The following is a 19,390-nucleotide window of genomic DNA, read 5'->3' on the forward strand; positions in this document are numbered from 1 at the left end:
GGCTCTAGGCACACAGGCTTCAGTAGTTGTGGCACACGGGCTTCAGTAGTTGTGGCTTGCGGGCTCTAGAGCTCAGGCTCAGTAGTTGCGGCACATGGGCTTAGTTGCTACGCGGCATATGGGATCTTCCCCAACAGGGCTCAAACCCATGTTCCCTGCATTGGCAGGCGGATCCTTAACCACTGCACCACCAGGGAAGCCCCAAACAAACTTTTATTGTGCTAAGAAGCTGAGAATCTAGAGTGGGTTTCTACAGCAGTTAGCCTACTTCATAAGGCAGTTGTAATAATTAAATGAAGTAACATATGCAAAGCTCAAAGCAGTGCCTGGAATATATATATAAATGAACTACATACATGATTGCTATTATCATGATAGGTGGATGGATGGATGGATAACTAGGTACTGAGAGAGAGAAAGTGAGAGACCGCGAGAATTACCTTTAAGGATTGCAAAGGTATTGGCCCCAGAGTCTTTTCCCAGTTTTATGAGATATAATTGACACACAGCACTGTATAAGTTTAAGGTCTACAGCATAATGGTTTGACTTACATATATTGTGAAATGATTACTATGATAAGTTTAGTTAACATCTATCACCTCATCTCGATATAAAAAAAAGAAAAAGGGGCTTCCGTGGTGGCGCAGTGGTTGAGAGTCCGCCTGCCGATGCAGGGGACGCGGGTTCGTGCCCCGGTCTGGGAAGATCCCACATGCCGCGGAGCGGCTGGGCCCGTGAGCCATGGCCGCTGAGCCTGCGCGTCCGGAGTCTGTGTTCCGCAACGGGAGAGGCCACAACAGTGAGAGGCCTGCGTACCGCAAAAAAAAAAAAAAAAAAAAAAAGAAAAAGAAAAAAAATCATTTTTCCTTTTTAGGAGAACTCTTGGGACCTACTCCGTTAACAGTTTTAAAATATGCCATACATCAGTACATTACATCCCTAGGGCTTATTTACCTTATAACTGGAAGTTTGTACCTTCTGACCACCTTCATCCAATTCCCCCTCCCTCTCCTTCCCCTCTGGTAACCGCAAATCTGATTCTTTTTCTATAAGTTTGGTTCTTTTTTGCTTTTTGTTTTGTTTTGTGGTAGATGCTACATATAGGTGAGATCGTACAGTATTTGTCTTTCTCTATCTACCTTATTTCACTTAGGCCAGAGTCTTATTTCTTAGATTGTTGCCAAGATAATATTAAAAATATATTTTTACCGTACAGCTGTAGAGTTTGCATTTTGGGGGCAAAAGATGGCATTGTAGAAAAATACATTGAAGCATTTATTAGTACATTCTTATGTTTCTTGAACAAAAACAAAAGTCTGCCACTTTCCTCAGAGAGATATAGTATGGATGAGACAATTAATTTTTTTCCAATCAAATATGGTGTTTATGAAAAAAATATTTTCACTTTTCCACTCAAATAATCATTATAATCATTTGCTTATTGGGAAATAAGAAGAAAAAGAAGGAAGGTCATAACTGAACGTACCTCAGAGGAATCTCCCTCTCCAGATGTTGAGTTTTCCCTTGCAGTGCTGTCTTTCTGCCCCAGTCACAAAGGCTTAAACCCCAAAGTCATCATTAGTTCTTTTCTTGACAATAAAAATGGCCTCCTGCTGGCCAACCTGCCCCCAGTTTCCTCCCCATGCCCCCCCGCCCAACCCCACAGCCATCCATCACACTCTCCCCAAGACAGTTGCCCCCAGATTCTCCTTTGTCCCTTCTCTCTCTCTTGCTCTAAACCCTGCATGGCTCTTGGCTGCTTCCCACAGAGAAACTCAAACTGTTCTAGAGAAGAGCCGTAATGGAATAAGAGAACAAACTCTGTCACCGATTCTTTAATCATTGATTCAGTTCATTCCAATAACATTTTTGAGCACCTGTTATGAACCAGGGGTAGTGAAAACACAGGCCAAAAAATCTCTGCCCTCGTGGAGCTTACACTAGAGTGCAGAAAGATAGAGGATAAATGAATAAATAAGTTAAATCACAGTACATTAAATGGTGATAAGCAGAGGGAAAATAGTTAATTAGGGGTGAGTAATAGTAGGTACCAGGTGTGGGTGTAGGAGGATGCTATTTTAAATAGCACCTATTTTAAATAGGTGATCAGGGAAGGACTCACTGAAAAGTGATATTGAAGTCAAGCCCTGAGAACATGAGGGAGCAAGGAATGTGCAGAGCTGAGGAAGAGCATTCCAGAAGAAAGAAATTTGAGCCAAGAGCAGTCCTGGTGTGTTTGAGGAGCAGCAAGGAATCCAGCAGGACTGGCATGGAATGAGTCAGGAGAAAAGGCGCTAGATCAAGTGAAGACTTGAAAACCATCAGGAGTTTGACTTTTCCCCTGAGTGAACTGGGAAGCCATCGGAGGGTTCAACAGGAATGAATGGCATGGTCTGACTTCTGTACTAAAATGATAGCTCTGGTTGCTAGGTGAAAAATACCCTAACGTGGGCAAAGGCAGAAGCCAGGAGATGAGTAAGGAGCTGAAGAGAACATGAGCCAGAGACGATTGATCATTGCAGCTTAGACCAGGGTGGCACCGGTAGAACTTCTGGATATAGTTTGAACATAGAGCCAAGACAATTTTCTGATTGATTGGAAGTGGGGTATAAGAGAGGAATCAATCATGACTCCATTGTTTGAAGCCTAAAAGTATCAAAGATGGAGTTGTCATTTAATGAGATGTGAGAAGAACAGGTTTACTGTGGGAAGACCAACAGTTTCCTTTTTGGGTGTGTTAAGTATGAGATGTATATTAGACACAAGTAGGGATGTCAACTATGCAGTTGGAATTCAGGGGAAAGGTCCAGGCTGGAGACAGCAGTTTGGAAGTTGTCAGCATGTAGACGGTATTTAAAGCTGTGAGACTGGCCGAGATCGCCACACCAGACATGTGAATAGAACAGGCAGCAAAGGGCTGAGACCCAGAATGCTCCACCCCCTTGCCTCCCCCTACCTCCATGCAAAGTGGTCTGGGAAATAAGAGCCAGCAAAGGAGATGGAAAAGGAGTAGCCACTGTGAGAAAAGAGACCCTAGGGGAATGTGGGGTCCTGGGAGCCAACTGCAGAGAGTGCTTCCGGGAAGAGAGGCTGGTAAACGACATCAGATTCTGCAGAGGTCACAGAAGCTGAGGGCAGATAATTGACCACTGGATTTAGCAACATGGAAGCTACTAGGGACTTGAAAGATCAAAGTGCGAGCAAAGCACTGGTAGGGTAGGTTCAAGAGAGACCAAGATGAGGAGAAGGACAGACAGTAAATTTAGACATAGCCTTTTGAATGAGTTTTGCTATTAAGGAAGCCAATTAAAGGGGCTAGAGCTGGAGGAGAATATGGGGTCAGGAGAGGGCTTTCCTGAAGATGGGAGAAATTGCATCATAATTGTATATCACCAGAAAATTGGGGGTTCATTGGCTGAAGCAGCCTGTCATAGCATAAAACTTCTTTGATGTCTTAAAGATTCATCAATTTTCCCTTTTATTCTGAATAATATGTATTAATTTACAAGCAACTTATCCTCCCAAAATCTTTGAGTAAAATTGACCTTCAAAAAAAAAAAAAAAAAGCTATATTTGTCCTCTTTCCCTGCAAGTACTCAAAATATATACATGCCCCATTCTGAGAAGCTGAGTTCAGATCAAGGTCTGTCTGTTTAGTGTGGCTTTCCACGCCCTCTATACCCTGAACACAGCTCCTTTCCTGGCCTCCCTATCTCTCTACACCAACACACACACCCTGTCTGCAGCCTTCCTGCCTTTCCAGGCAAATGGGTCCCTTAAGGAGGTAGTTCTGTGACCAAAAAGTTAAACAATTCTGCCTTTCTCCGAAGTCAAAACATTCAAACTCCTAGCCAGCTTTGAAATAAAGGGTTTTTCTTTCCTGTTACCCTTAAAAAACACCAACATTTAACAGACAACCATAAGACTTGGGGAACCAAATAATGTAGAAGTTGCACGATGAAGAGACCTACGAAGTGGGCCAAGAGGGATGTGACTTAAGAAAGCCTAAAGTATAGGAGGTGACTCTGCCAGTGGTGACTTGACCCCTCTCTACCAAGAGACGTGCAGTGACCACGCAATCTGTGTCTATTAGGATTCCTCGTATGGTGTGTGTCAGAAGTCCAATTCAAACTCACTAGACAAAAGTGGTAATTTACTTGCTTGTATTACTAGAATGTTCAAAGGAGGTGAATCAGCTCAGACATGGCATGATGTCATTAAGAATCCATTGCTTTGTCTCTGTGTTGACTTCAGTCTCAGGCTCTTTCTAGTGGCAACAAAGACAGCCGCCAGCAGCTCCAGACTCTTGCTTCATAGCATCTGAAATCTCAGAAGGACAGTCTCTCTCTTTCCCAACAGTTCTAGCAAGCCCTGGGAAGAGATCTGATTGGCTCATCTTGGGTCCTGAGCACATTCCTGGACCAATCATGTGGCCAGGTAGATGCAGAGCTCTGAATAGCTAGGTCTGAGTCATGTGCCTCCATCCTCGCTCGAGCTTGGCAGTGAGATCTCATTGCCTAAGGATAAGGGAGACCTTGTCCCTAAAGGAAAATTGATGTTCTGTTGCCAAAAAGAAGGGGGATGCATATTACAGGAGCAAAAAGAAATATTGATGTTAATTCTACACTACTAATTTCAATTTATTTTTGAAGGAAAAAAATCCTAATTTAGTCAAGAATTATTGTCACTTAACTATTCACATTTTCCAGCCTACTTTGTTAATGCCTTGGAGCTTAAAATTAATTTTTCTACATAAGAAAATAAGCCAAATGAACTAGGAAGATGAAATTAATGAGACAAAAATCTAACATTATTGAAATAGAAATCAACAAAATAATGAAAGGATAAATAAATCCAAAGTTGAATTACTTGCAAAGACTAATAAACAGATTTTATGAGCTTTATTAAGAATAAAAGAGAGAAAAATGTACATTTATAAGTAAAAAGGAAACACAACCACATATACAGAAGAGATTAAAAGTCACAAATGGATGTACAATGGAAAACATCAAGGAAATGTATGATTTTTAAAACAAAATACAAACTATCAAAATTAATCATAAAAGAACTAGAAAAGTCAAATATTAATTACCATAGAGGAGATGGAAAATGTGACTTTAAAACCACCATTGAAACAGACATTAGTATCAGATGGCGTCACAGTTGAATTTCAACTTTTAAAAATGGATAATTAAATGTTACTTAAATAATTCTAAGCCACAGAAAAATGTAAAAAGTTCTGTAATTCATTTAAAAGATAAAATAATCAATTAAACATAAATGTAAAACTTGAAAACAAAGTTAATACAATGCAGCAATGAATCAGAAGAATAATAGCTTCATGATTGAGTTTTTATTCCAATAATTCAAGGTTAGTTTAGTTTCAGAAAATCTGTCAACATAATTCATTACTACAACATTTTCCCAATTATCTATTAATACTTAACAAATGACCTCAAAACCTGTGGCTTCAATAAATGACCATGTAGTATTGCCTGTGATTCTGTAGTTTGGCTGGGCTCAGCAGGGCAGCTGTGTTCCACATGATGTTGTTGGGTCCCTCATGTGATTGTCTTTGACTGGGAGTTCAGCTGGGCCCGGAGCATCCAAGATGGATTCTCATCACTCAGTAGTTTAGCCTCCTAAGCTTTGTTACAGCATAGCGCCTGGCTTCTAAGGGGGATTGTTCCAAGAGGACCACTTCCATTGTGCAGGTGCTTTTCAAGCTCTGATTGCAGCATGCTTGCTAATGTCCAGTTGGCTGAAGTCACACAGAGGTGGGAATACTGGGAAGGATATTCATTGGGGTCACCAATGTAACAGTCGACAACAATATTAAAAGAGAAAAATCATAGGACCCTACCAACGAGTACCAAAACAAATTTGATAAAATTAGCAGCCATTTCTTTTTTTTTTTTTTTAACATCTTTATTGGGGTATAATTGCTTTACAATGGTGTGTCAGTTTCTGCTTTATAACAAAGTGAAGCAGCTATACATATACATATGCTCCCATGTGTCTTCCCTCTTGCGTCTCCCTCCCTCCCACTCTCCCCATCCCACCCCTCCAGGCTGTCCCAAAGCCCCGAGCTAAAATCCCTGTGCCTTGCGGCTAGCAACCATTTCTAATAAAAAACTAGGCAAAAGAGGTATGGAAACCAAGAACAAACATTTCTATTGAATCATGTGAAATCACCAATGTTCATCTCTTTTAGACCTATAAAACAATCGCATATGGTTCAACCTAATATTGACCTAAATGCAAAGTGCTGAAACTATTTCCATTAAAGAAAGGAACTTGGAAGGAAAACTATAATCATCATTATTTAACAATGTCTTGGGTTCTAAAAAATGCATTCAGACAAGAATATGAAATAACTGGTATAAATGTTGAAAGAGTCTAAAAGATCTCTGTTTGCTGATGATATGGTTATATATCTAGAAAACCCAAGATGATCTTATAAAATGCTACAAGAATTAATAAAAAAAAAACTACAATGAGGTATCACCTCACACCAGTTAGAATGGGCATCATCAGAAAATCTACAAACAACAAATGCTGGAGAGGATGTGGAGAAAAGGGAACCCTCTTGCACTGCTGGTGGGAATGTACATTGATACAGCCACTGTGGAGAACAGTGTGGAGGTTCCTTAAAAAACTAAAAATAGAACTACCATATGATCCAGCAATCCCACTACTAGGCATGTACCCAGAGAAAACCATAATTCAAAAAGACACATGCACCCCAATGTTCATTGCAGCACTATTTGCAATAGCCAGGTCATGGAAGCAACCTAAATGGCCATCGACATACGAATGGGTAAAGAAGATTTGGTACATATATACAATGGAATATTACTCAGCAATAAAAAGGAACGAAATTGGGTCATTTGTTGAGACGTGGATGGATCTAGAGGCTGTCGTACAGAGTGAAGTAAGTCAGAAAGAGAAAAACAAATATCGTATATTAACGCATATATGTAGAACCTAGAAAAATGGTACAGATGAACCGGTTTGCAGGGCAGAAATTGAGACACAGATGTAGAGAACAAACGTATGGACACCAACGGGGGAAAGCCATGGTGGGGGTGTGTGTGTGTGATGAATTGGGAGATTGGGATTGACATGTATACACAGATGTGTATAAAATGGATGACTAACAGGAAACTGCTGTATAAAAAAACAAATACAATTAAATTTAAACATTTAAAAAAAACTAATGTGTTCTTTCTTTGGGCAATAAGCACTTGAAAAACAAAATGGGGAAAACTGTTTCTTTCACAATAAAGTCAAAACTTTTCTAGAAATAAATTTAATAACAAGGACACAGCCATAAATCAAAGTATCTAAGCCAAAATCTTAACAAATAGAAAAATATTTCATAGTCTTAGTTGAGAGGACAACGTAACTTAAAAATCCACTCTCCCACAGGAATAAAGATGCAGACGTAGAGAATGGACTTGAGGACACGGGGTGGGGGGAAGGGTAAGCTAGGACGAAGTGAGAGTGGCATGGACCTATACACACTACCAAATGTAAAATAGACAGCTGGTGGGAAGTAGCCACATAGCACAGGGAGATCAGCACGGTGCTTTGTGACCACCTAGAGGAGTGGGATAGGGAGGGTGGGAGGGAGACGCAAGAGGGAAGAGATATGGGAATATATGTATATGTATAGCTGATTCACTTTGTTATACAGCAGAAACTAACACACCATGGTAAAGCAATTATACTCCAATAAAGATGTAAAATAAATGACATTCTTAAAAAAAAAAAAAGAAGAAAGAAACATCTATATAAACCCAGCCCAGCCAGGCCCACAGCCATCAATCAGCAGTGCAAGAATCAGCTTTAATCAGTCTAAGAGCACACATTTTTATTGCCATAAATTTCTATTAGTAAAAATAGAAAAATCAGCCCTCCTTTTCTTCTAAAGGACTGATAAATTTGGAGGAAGGAATTATATGTCTGGTGAAACGCTGTATTAAACATAAAAATCCAGTCTCCCAAAATTAGGATATGAGTCTAATGTGATCACAGTTGGAATGCCAGCAGTGTTAGGAAGGTGAGGAATGGTTACGATGATCTTAAAATTTGTACGGAAGGATAAGTGCCCGAGAATAGCTAACAGAAATTTTTGAATAGGCAAAAATATTAATTAAGGTTAAGGGAAAAATTATACAGTGAAAACTTTTTTCCTATCCTTGTCCCACATCTGCCCAGGTCCCCCCCACCCACCCCCCCATATCCTTCCAGAATTTCTTTGTATAGGTATAAGCAGATACAAATACAGAATCTTGTTTTTTCCACACTTTTTACGTAAAGCGTTGCATATTATTCATTCTGAATCTTGGTTTTCTGTTTACTAAGTCTCCAAGGTATTTGTAGTATAAAAAGAGCTTTTCTGTCCTTTACTATATAGCTCTTCATGTTCTATTGCATAAATATACCTTAATTATGTAACTATCCTCTGCTATTGAAAGTTGATGTTGTTTCTAATATTTTGTTACTACAAACAATGTTGCAACTGTGTGTGTCACACCTTTTCTCCTTAATGAAAATGTATCTGTAGAATAATTTCCCAAAAGCACAGTTGCCGGGAAGATGCATTTGACATATCGCCCGATTGCCTTACCTAGGGGTTATGCTCTTATCAGAAATGAATAAGAATATGTTTGCCCATAGCCTCACCAACACAGCAAACTTTTGGATTATTGCCAATTTAAGGGGTAAAAATGGTATCTTGGCACAGTACATTAGGAGTGAGATTGTGCATCTTTTAAAAGATATTTATATTTTCTTTTCAAAAACTCTTCGTATCCTTTGCTCATATTTCTACTGGGTTGAATGATAGACAAATAAATCAGTGGAACAAAGCAGCGTCCTGAATGGATCTAACCACATACTTATAGTTTCTGGTAGGACCAAAGTGAGTTTTCACCTATAGAAAAGGCAAATTTATAAACACAGAAAGCAGATCTGTGGTTGCCTAGGCTGGAGGGTAAACAGACATTAAGAAAACTTGTTGGGGTGATGGAAATGTTCTGAAACTAGATTGTGATGATGGTTGCCAAACTCTCTAAACTTACTAAAAATCACTTTATGACGGGTTTATTTTATATGGTGTGTAAATTATACCTCAGTAAAGCTGTTTTTAAAAGTCATTTTTCAATCCAGTAGGGAAGGATTAGATATTAAATAAGGTTGCTAAAACAACTGACTCTCCAGCCAGAAGAAAATAAAAATGAATCCCTCTTTTATCCCATATGCAAAAATAAATTCTGGGTGGATTAAAGCCCTAAATGTAAACAATTAAATAGGATAAATAATACTAGAACATCACATGTAAAATCAAGGATGGGTGAAAGCTTTTTAATCAAGACTGGAAACTCGGAAGCTATCAAAGGACATATATACATATTTGATAAAATGAAAATCAGAAATATTTGGAAAAGATACCATGAACTAAGTCAACAGATAAACACTAGATTGGGGAGCAGGGGAGGACTGGCAACCCAGAGATCAGACGGAGGGTAAATGGCTATAATATACAAAGAACTCTTACAAAACAAATAAATAAGACAGGGATAAACACCACAACAGAAAATTGAGCCAAGAACATGAACAGGCAATTCACAAAAAAGCAATTCCAGGTAGCCAACAAATATGTGAAAAGAGGCTCAAACTCACATGCAATCAAGGAGATGTGAATAAAGCCACAATGAGACATCAGTTTGTACGGGTCAGATGGGAAAATTAGACAGCAACAATCCTTATTGCTAAAGGGGATATGGGGACTTTCATAGTACATTTCTGGTTGGAAATATGTATTAATGCAGTCTTTTTGGAAAGCAATATGGCAACATCTGTTATGATTAAAAATACATTCATCTTTGACCAGAAATCCCACTCCTGGGAATCTGTCTCTTAGGAATGAAAGCTTCCAAACCGAAGGACATATTTACATGGAAGTGGACTGCATATGCTAAAAACAAACAGACAAAAACCGAAAACTGGAAACAAAGTGAGTATCGTCCATATGGGAATGGTTGAATAAATTATAGTTCTGTCACCCCGTAAAGTTATATGTGGTCATTGAAAAGAATAAGTTGGGGCTTCCCTGGTGGCGCGGTAGTTGAGAGTCTGCTTGCCGATGCAGGGGACGCGGGTTCGTGCCTGGGTCTGGGAAGATCCCGCATGCTGTGGAGCGGCTGGGCCCGTGGGCCGTGGCCGCTGGGCCTGAGCGTCCGGAGCCTGTGCTCCGTGACAGGAGAGGCCACAGCAGTGAGAGGCCCAATTACCACAAAAAAAAAAAAGAATAAGTTGGAGCTAAACTGAGTGAATTAAGAGAGATTCCATGAGGTATTAGAGATTTTTTTTAAAAAAGCAATGATTATATGAACATGGAGAAAAAATAATGGAAGGATAAGGTCTTATTCAGCTAGGGCTGCTGTAACAAAATACCATAGCTTAATTATCAGACATTTACTTCTTACAGTCCTAAAGGCTAAAGTCCAAGATCAAGTTATCAAGAAAATCAATTCTTGGTAAGTGCCCTCATCTCACCCTAATTACCTCCCAAAGACACCACCTCGTAATACCATCGCATTCGGAGTTAGGACTTCAACATATGGATTTGGAAGGACAGACACATCCAGTCCATAACAGATATGTCCTAAGTGGTCTATACAGGTTGCCTGGGGTACCAACAATGCACTGGGGGTGCTACAGTACAACTAAAAAAGAGAAGAATGGCAAAAGAAGAAAATAAATCACAAGGTTTATCTGTTAAAATAAAGATTTATCTTGTTCCAACAGATTTCAGGGCACCTGACTAATAGTTGCAGCCCGTAGGGTTTCTCCCTGTTTTCAACATGGAGAAAGGCTGGCTCAGAGAGGATTATTTCCTGAGCCAGGGCCTCACAGCAAGGCAATTACTGAACCATAAATACCACCCAAGCCTCCTGACTTTCCCATGGCTTGAATCGGAACTATTCCCAGATAAATATAACCAAGTCATTAGCATGAAATCGATGAACACAAGCATATAAATGACAAAGGCCTGGCTTCACAGCCCGGGAGTTTGGAATTGGCCCCGTGACTTCAGAGAGTATCCAGTGTCGCTTCGCGGGGTGGAGGTGAAAGTGGCTTGCCTCTGTGTGTTTCCGAAAGAAACAGAACAAATGCAGTTGTGGCTGGAGCTGCACGAGTCAGCTCTGTGGCCCCGCTGCCAGTTGTCTCCAGCCCATTTGTGGCAAACGGTGCATCTGGAGGGATTAACAGGGAGTAGGAGTGGGTGAACAGATGCAACAGATCAGAGAGGAAATCTGTTCCTGGGTGGCTCTTGGCAAGCTGGAGGGGGTTCTGGCAGAACAGTGGGGAGTGAGAGAGGCTGGGGAAAGGAGGAGATGGAAATGTCTCTTTCATTTTTGATTTTGCAGGGCCCTCTGAACAAGAATTTTTACTGCTTGCATGCCCTCAATAAACTGCAGCTACATTATAAATAAAGGGGAAGGGGGGAGTTGATTTAGGAAGGGTGAATTTTCCGGAATTCAATGGATTCAAATGAATTCAGATGGAATTCAATGGGCAGCCTCAATTTCTGTTTCAGTGGACTTGTCTCAGAGGGCCCAGGGATCTAACTCCTACAAAAAAACAAAACAAAAATAAGTAGCTAGCTGCCTTTTTCTGGGTTATTAAAAAGTTGACAACTGGTTATCTCTGCCAGCAGATCATGGGCATTTACCCTGGCATCTGAAAGTGTACCTGGGACGTGACTCCCTCCCCAGCCTTTCACCTGGGGGAGGGGGGCAGTTGGCGGACCTCAGCTAAACAAGAGCACCCTGAAAGAGCAGGGAAGCAACCTCATCCCACTAAAAGGGGGGCTGGCTCTGATGGGCCAGGACGACCAGGCACGGCCTCAGGACTGAACCGGCTTTGCCTGAGCAGCTGCAGGAGAGGCCAGCCCAGGCTTGAGGGCCCCTCTCCCCTTCTGTGCGCGCAGCCATCCACTTCACTAGCACTTGTGCCATGTGCGATAAATGGAGCTCTTAAACGGGAAGCAGCAGACACAGTCCAGAGGGCAAGGTTTATTTTTATTTAGAAACGTTGAAGAGGAAAAATTTAAACCTGATTTATATATTTACTCAGGGAGGCGGACAGCTGAAACATTCTAACCTAGACTCAGGAGGAGAAGCTGAAGATTGCCTTTCTGCAGTCAGCCACTGGCCACAGAGAAACCCCCTGGTTGAAAGAAAGAGGGTGTGAAGATTCAGGAGAGTCAGGAAATCAGTTTACAGTTTGAGGTCACGTGGCCCAGCCCCTCATTGCACAGATGCTTGATTGGACTTGCCATGAGACTCTGGGCAAATTACTTAGCTGCTCTCAGCCCTGGTGTTTGCGTCTGTTATAGTTGGAGGGGAAAATACCTAGCTCATAGAGCTCTTATGAGATTTAAAAAAAAGGGAATGTAAAGTGCTGGCATATAGGAAGTGCTTAATAAAAGTGAGCTATTATTCCCTAACTCTACGTTAGGCCTAGGAAACTACAGTTTCCTGGACCCTCTTATATGAAGACTCATGGGTCTGAGGAAAGGCCCAGGGATCTGTATTTTGAATATGCTCTCCAAGGGTTTCTACTGGGCAACGAGGTTTGGAGACCAGGGTCTCACGACCTCATGCAAAAGTGTCCCCAGCCCCTACAGTGGATGCCAGTAATATTCTCAACCCAGAGGTCCTCATTAGGAATCGGATGAGATGCCTAACAGACCAATGGATGCCTAACAGAAGTACAGAGCTGCGTACTTCCCCTCGAACTGCTCCTACCTCGCCCACACCTCCCAGATCGCAGCCTTAGCCACACAGTCGCTCAGGCCTCGAGCTTGTGCTCTCTCTCCCCTGCCCCGCCTCCTACCCCAACAAATCCCATCACAGCCTCTCCTCCTGACCTCCCCCTTACCTGATCTGTCTCCCGTCTTTCCCTTGTGCTCCACTGCTGACGCCCATGCACAGGCAGAGAGAGCTCTATAAAGATTAAATCAGGCCCCCGGGCCCCCTGCTCCCAAGGCCTGCATCTCTCCTCTCTCCTTGCTGCCCTGCTCTAGACTTCAGCCACAGCCACCCTTCTCTCCTGTGCACATGCTAAACTTGTGCCTCCCTCCCGACCTTGGCACTGGCTCTTGCCTGTGCCTGGAACACCTGGGCTCCCCGCCACTCACCCCCCGGCCTTCCCGCAGCTGCTTTCTCCTCATCCAAGTCTCTACTTGCAGGCCATCTCTTCAGAGAGGTTTGCTCTGACCGTCACAGCCAAAGGGACTAACTCTGTGAGGTTTGGCAGGTCACTCAGCTTTTCTGGAACTCAGTTTCCTCATCTGTAAAATGGGGATAATATTAGCACCTGCCCCTTAGGGTTGCTATGAAGATTCTATGAGTTTAAATGTAAAATTAATTATTTTTTTTTCCTGTTTTATTAAGATATAGTTGACATATAACATGGTATTAGTTTAAGGTGTACAACATAATGATTTGATATATGTATATATTACAAAGTGTTTACCACAGTAAGTTTAGTTCACATCCATCACCTCACATTGTTACAATTTTTTTCTTGTGATAAGAACTTTTACTCTCTCAGCAACTTTCAAATGTACAATACAGTGTTGTTAACTATAGTCACCTTGTTGTATATTCCGTCCCCAGAACTTATTTATCTTATAACTGGAATTTTATACCTTTTGACCACCTTTACCCATTCCCTCCACTCCCGCACACCCCACTGCTGGCAACCACCAATCTGTTCTCTGTAGTTATTTATTTATATTGATGTATAGTTGATTTACAATATTGTGTTAGCTTCAGGTGTACAGCGGAATGATCCAGTTATACATGTACATATCTATACTGTACATATCTATATTCTTTTAAAAAATTCTTTTCCATTATACTTTATTACAAGATATTGAATACAGTTCCCTGTGCTATACATAGTAGATAAATCCTTGTTTATTTTATATTTATTTTATATATAGTGGTGTGCATCTGTTAATCCCATACTCCCAATTTATCCCTCCCCCTGCTCCCCTTTTGGTAACCATAATTATTTTCTACGTCTGTGAACTTCTTTCTGTCTTGTAAATAAGTTCATTTGTACTATTTTTTAGATTCCACATATAAGTGAGATCATACAGTATTTGTCTGTCTCTGTCTGACATTTCATTTAGCATAATGCCTTCTTCAAGTTCCATCCATGTTGTCACAAATGACAGGATTCTCCTCTTTTTTATGGCTCAATAATATTATATATAATAATATAATATTTTATAGAAATAAATAAAACAATATATAATATTTTATAGAAATATATAAATAAATATTGTATATCTTGCATTTTCTTTATCTATTCATCCATCTATGGAAAATGTACATTGTTTAAAACAGTGCCAGGGCTTCCCTGGTGGCGCAGTGGTTGAGAGTCCGCCTGCCAATGCAGGGGACACAGGTTCGTGCCCTGGTCCGGGAAGATCCCACATGCCATGGAGCAGCTAGGCCCGTGAGCCATGGCCGCTGAGCCTGTGCGTCCGGAGCCTGTGCTCCGCATCGGGAGAGGCCACAACAGTGAGAGGCCCGCGTACCACAAAAAAAAAAAAAATAAAAAATAAAACAGTGCCAGCCACTTAGTGCACAAGGTGTTAGATCATATTTGTCTCATTGAATTACAATAATTTACTTATGTGCCTATTTCATCTGCAGATTGTGAGAATATGGGGGATCTTACTCATCTTAATATTCAGGCCAACTGGCAGGGTGTCTGGCATAAAGAAGACATCTCTACTGGGTTGAATAATAGACCCCAAAATTCATGTCCACACAGAACCTCAGAACATGACCTTATTTGGAAACAGTCTTTGCAGGTGCAATTAGGTGAGGTCATACTGGATTAGGGCAGGCCCTAAAGCCAATGACTTATAAGTTCACATGGTCCTTATAAGAGGCCATGTGAAGATACATACAGGCACAGACACAGACACAGAGGCAAGAAAGCCATGTGATGACAGAGGCAGAGGTTGGACTGATGCAACTTGAAGCCAATGAACACCAGAGGATTGCCAGCAAGTTCCAGAGACCAGGACGAGGCAAGGAAGGATCGTCCCCCAGAGCCGTTGGAGAGAGCGTGGCCCTGCTGACACCTGGATTTCAGACTTCTATCTTCCGGAATTGTGAGAGAAATTTCTGTTGTTTTAAGCCACCCAATTTGTACTTTGTTATGGCAAAGTACAAATGAATACAACAGCCAGTAGCTGCTGTCAGACAGAGAGAGAATAATTCAAAGACACACTTTTCAGATTCTCCCAGCACACTGACACCCAAGAGAAGGCAAACGCTACTCTTCTCCTTTTCCCGCTAACATTACCAGGGAGCTCTTCGGGGTGCTGGCAGACAGGGTCCCCTCGGGATATACAGTTGGGGACCCAGAGTCCTTCCCACCTTCGATTTGGAGGTGGGGAGACCAGTAACGGGCTTGCATCAGCCAAGGTCAGCCCAACATAAACCAAGCCGCCATCTGCCATCAAGACAATGGCCTCTGTTCAAGGTGGGAGGAAGGTCTTCCACAGCAAAAGTGGCTAAAACCCATCCATTGGTTCGGCGACACCGAGTGAGTACCCACCCACCGACGCGTGCCAGGCACAGAGCCTGACTCTGGGCTCCCACAACCACTGCTCTGCCCTCTCTTGGGAAACCTCTCACTTCCTCTCTGAATCTTGGCTATTTATATACACTGAGCTGCCTCATTTTCCCAAGGGGGTCATTTGGCAAAGATAAAAATGGCTCGGCAAAACCACAGACCAAAATACGTTTCTGATGAGAACCGCCCACCCATCAATGTGCCACTTGCGGGTTGAGTTCATTCTCTCCCATCCACGGGGGACATTATCAGTTCGCCCAGGACACAGCACGTAGCCCCGGTCGGTTTCTCTCTCTCTGGATCTTTGGCTTTTTAAGGTCAATCCCTATATTCTCTAGGCCAGGTCATAGGTTGAGACATAATTACAGACTATATCAGGCTGATAGGACAATGTAGACTAATTAAAATAATGACAGCTGGTCCTGCTGAGGGCTTACTCTGTACCAGGCACCGTGAACTCTACTTAATGTTCATCACACCCCACAGAGGTAAGGACTACTATTAACCCTGCTTTGGTGATGGGGAAATTGAGGCATGAGGAGGTTGAATAACTTATCCAGTTACACAGTGAATAAGTGACAAGCCAGTGTGTGATGATGGTGGTCTGGCCCCAGAGCCCAGGCTCCCAGCCACTGCTGATAGCAGAGCTGAAGGACCCATTTTTGCAAGAAGCATATTATGCTATCATTGAGGACCCAAAAATGATTTCTCTGAGGACTTACCTTGTTTGTATTTCTAAAAATAACCAGTATCGACTTTCTTAGCAATAATCCATTAGAAACATTTATTGAAGCATAGAAGAATATCGAATTTGGAGTCAGTGAGACATAGACTTTATTCCTGCCTCTGGCCTCACTAGATGTGTAACCTTGAACAAGTTACTCAGTCTCTCTGGATCCTGGTTTCTCCACCTGTAAAGTGATGGCATTTACAAGTTGCCTGGCACATGGTAGGTATTCAGCATTTTAGTTCTGTCAGCTCCCTCTGCCTAAGTAGATTTTACATGAAATTCCACAGTTAAGGAGGTACGATATACCCACTGTCTTAGTCCTTTCCAGCCTCTATAACAGAATACCATAGACTGAGTGGCTTAATAACAGCAGGAAGTTATTTCTCACAGGAGGCTGGGAAGTTCATGATCAATGTGCTGGCAGATTGGGTGTCTAGTGTGAGGCTGCTTCCTGGCCCTGTATCCTCACACGGCAGAAGGGAGAACCCCAGTCTCTTCAGACCCTTATAAGGGCACTATTCCCATTCTTGAGGGCTCTGCCCTCATGACCTAATCACCTCCCAGAAGCCCCAGCTCCTAACACCATCTCCTTAAGGGTTAGAATTTCAGCACATGAATTTGGTGGGGGGATGCAAACATCCCATCTATAGAACTACCTTAGGTCACATCTAATCTAAGCGAGCTCATTATTAAACTAAGATATTTGAAGCTAAAAGGGACCTCCAGGAATCAAGAAGTTTGGTTACTGATTCTAAGCACCAACTAAACAATTATAGAAGTGTTTAGTAAACACTCAGAATATGGTCATTGCCGAGCACCAATAACCTTATTTTCTGGGAGGACATAGTATACTGGGGTGAATGCTGGACTTTGAAGCAAAAGAGAAGATTTAGATTCCTGGCTCAATAGGGAATGAGTGTTGATACCTGCTCTGCCTAGCTGACCCAGTTATTTTGAGGCAAAAGGAATCTGGGGTCAATGTAAAGTAGCTGTAACTATAAAGAGCTCACAAATATAAGGCATTGTTGGGTAAAGCTGTGTTTGTCATGAAATGGTGAGTTTTCCAGCAGCATGGACGCTATTCTGAACAGTGCAGGTTACGTGCTAGATCCTGGTGGGATACAGGTGTGCTGGATGTTCTCTATTTGCCCCGCACGCGGACTGTGCTCTCCACTCTTCTCCTTGCTCTGTGCCCCTGGAGACCCTTCCTCTGGGACCTACCACATCACTGGGGCTTCCTTGTCCTCTGGCTGGGGGACTGGGTGAGAGAGGGGACACGGAGCTTCGGTCTTCAGCTCCCTGCCTAGCAAGCAGGGCAGGGCTACAATTCTCTACGGAAGACCACACTCCTCTTGGACAACCACCTTCCCCGGGCTCTAGCTCTCCATGTCTCCCACCAAGAAGATTCTTGGGTTAAGAAGGACTGTTTAGGGGAGTAGGGAGACGCGCCGGGAAAGGGAAGGCGGCGATACAGGGAGCACCGATGAGCTGCTCGGCTCAGACCTCGGCGAAACAGTGTCTAGGCACCTCCACGTTGTCCCGCCTGAAGGGTGGGAAGGCCAGGGTCCCCCTTCCGGTCCCGGAGCGCTAAGCGGCTGCACACGGACGCCGGCCTCGCCTGCCCACACCTCCGCCCCCATCGTCCTTCCGTGCAGTTCTCTTCGCTCACCCCCTGGGCGTGCCTTCTCTTCCCTGCCTGACTCCAAAACTCGCCATGTTTTTCCAACTCGTTCTACCTGCATAACCATGGCGCGGATGCTCGGGTCCCGCCCCTAACCTATCCCCCAGGTTCCGAGGACAGCTTCTTCGCACGCCTGCGGCTCTGCCTGCGGGCTTCTCGGGCTGCAGGCTCCGCTGGCGCTCGCACCGGGAGCCACAGTGTCGCGAGCCAAAGCCCCTGGGAGCTGCCCTCCAGCAACGACGCGGGAGCCGATGGACAGTGCCCCCCGGCGCCCTCGCCCCTCGAGTGGAATAACTCCGAAGCATGCTCTGCAGTTTTCCAGGGGTCTGAGCCGGGCTGATCAGGGCAGAAACTGCTCATCGGGGCCGCCTTCCCTTTCCCGGCCCACTTTCCCAACCTTTAACAGTCTTTCTTGGGATCGTCGCCCAGCGGAGCTGCTGGCAATTGAACCTTTGCCTCAGAGTCTGCTTCTGTGAGAACTCAACCTAGGACCCCAGGTAATCAGGGGTCCTGATTAATCCTGACCTCTGGCATCATCGAGAGCCTTCTCTACCCAGGTCACTTACCAGCCACTATGGACCGAACTGTCTAAATTCCATAGCGAGGTTGCTAAGATCCTCTCGATCAGACCCCAGCTTCACCTTTCCCCAGTCCTTTCTCCACCCCACCCTCCTGCGTGACTCCCACATACCAGCTACCTGTCAGTTATGTGGGGCTCTTGGAGTATATTCCAATCCTCAAGCCTCTGGCCCGGTGCCATGCTGGTCTCTCTGCCAGGCACGTCCTTCGCTACCGTTCATTTGTCTCCCTCCCACTTGGCTGCGAGGTTGCCGGCTTCCTTGGCCACCCTGACAAGCAAGCACCCAAGCTGGGTGACCTGTCCTTCTTCTGTGCTCCCAGACCACTCCGTCCTCATATTGCCTGTTTTCTTTCACTAGACTGTAAGCTCCAGCACGCAGGAACTCTATCTTATATATCTCCAACTTCTCAAGCCTAGCACCATACCTAGGCAGAACAGGTTTTGAAAAAATGCTTGATGACTTAATGGGAGGGGAAAAGTACTAAATGAACAAAGCTTTTAATTTTGAAAAGGGAATAAGACAATTCTTCCAATACAAGGAGGGATATGGTGAGAGTCATGAGGAAAGTCTAAACCACTTTGTGGGCAGCCAGTGTAGAGACAAGGCAGCCATGACTTCCTTGTAAAAGAGATGCACTTTGGCTTTGAAAGTCATCAAGGATGGTGATAGTTGGGCGCTGGAATTGAAGAGGAGGTGTTCTAGAGAGAACGGTGAGC

Source organism: Phocoena sinus, chromosome 5, assembly GCF_008692025.1.
Source record: "Phocoena sinus isolate mPhoSin1 chromosome 5, mPhoSin1.pri, whole genome shotgun sequence".
NCBI classification, from domain to species: Eukaryota; Metazoa; Chordata; class Mammalia; order Artiodactyla; family Phocoenidae; genus Phocoena; species Phocoena sinus.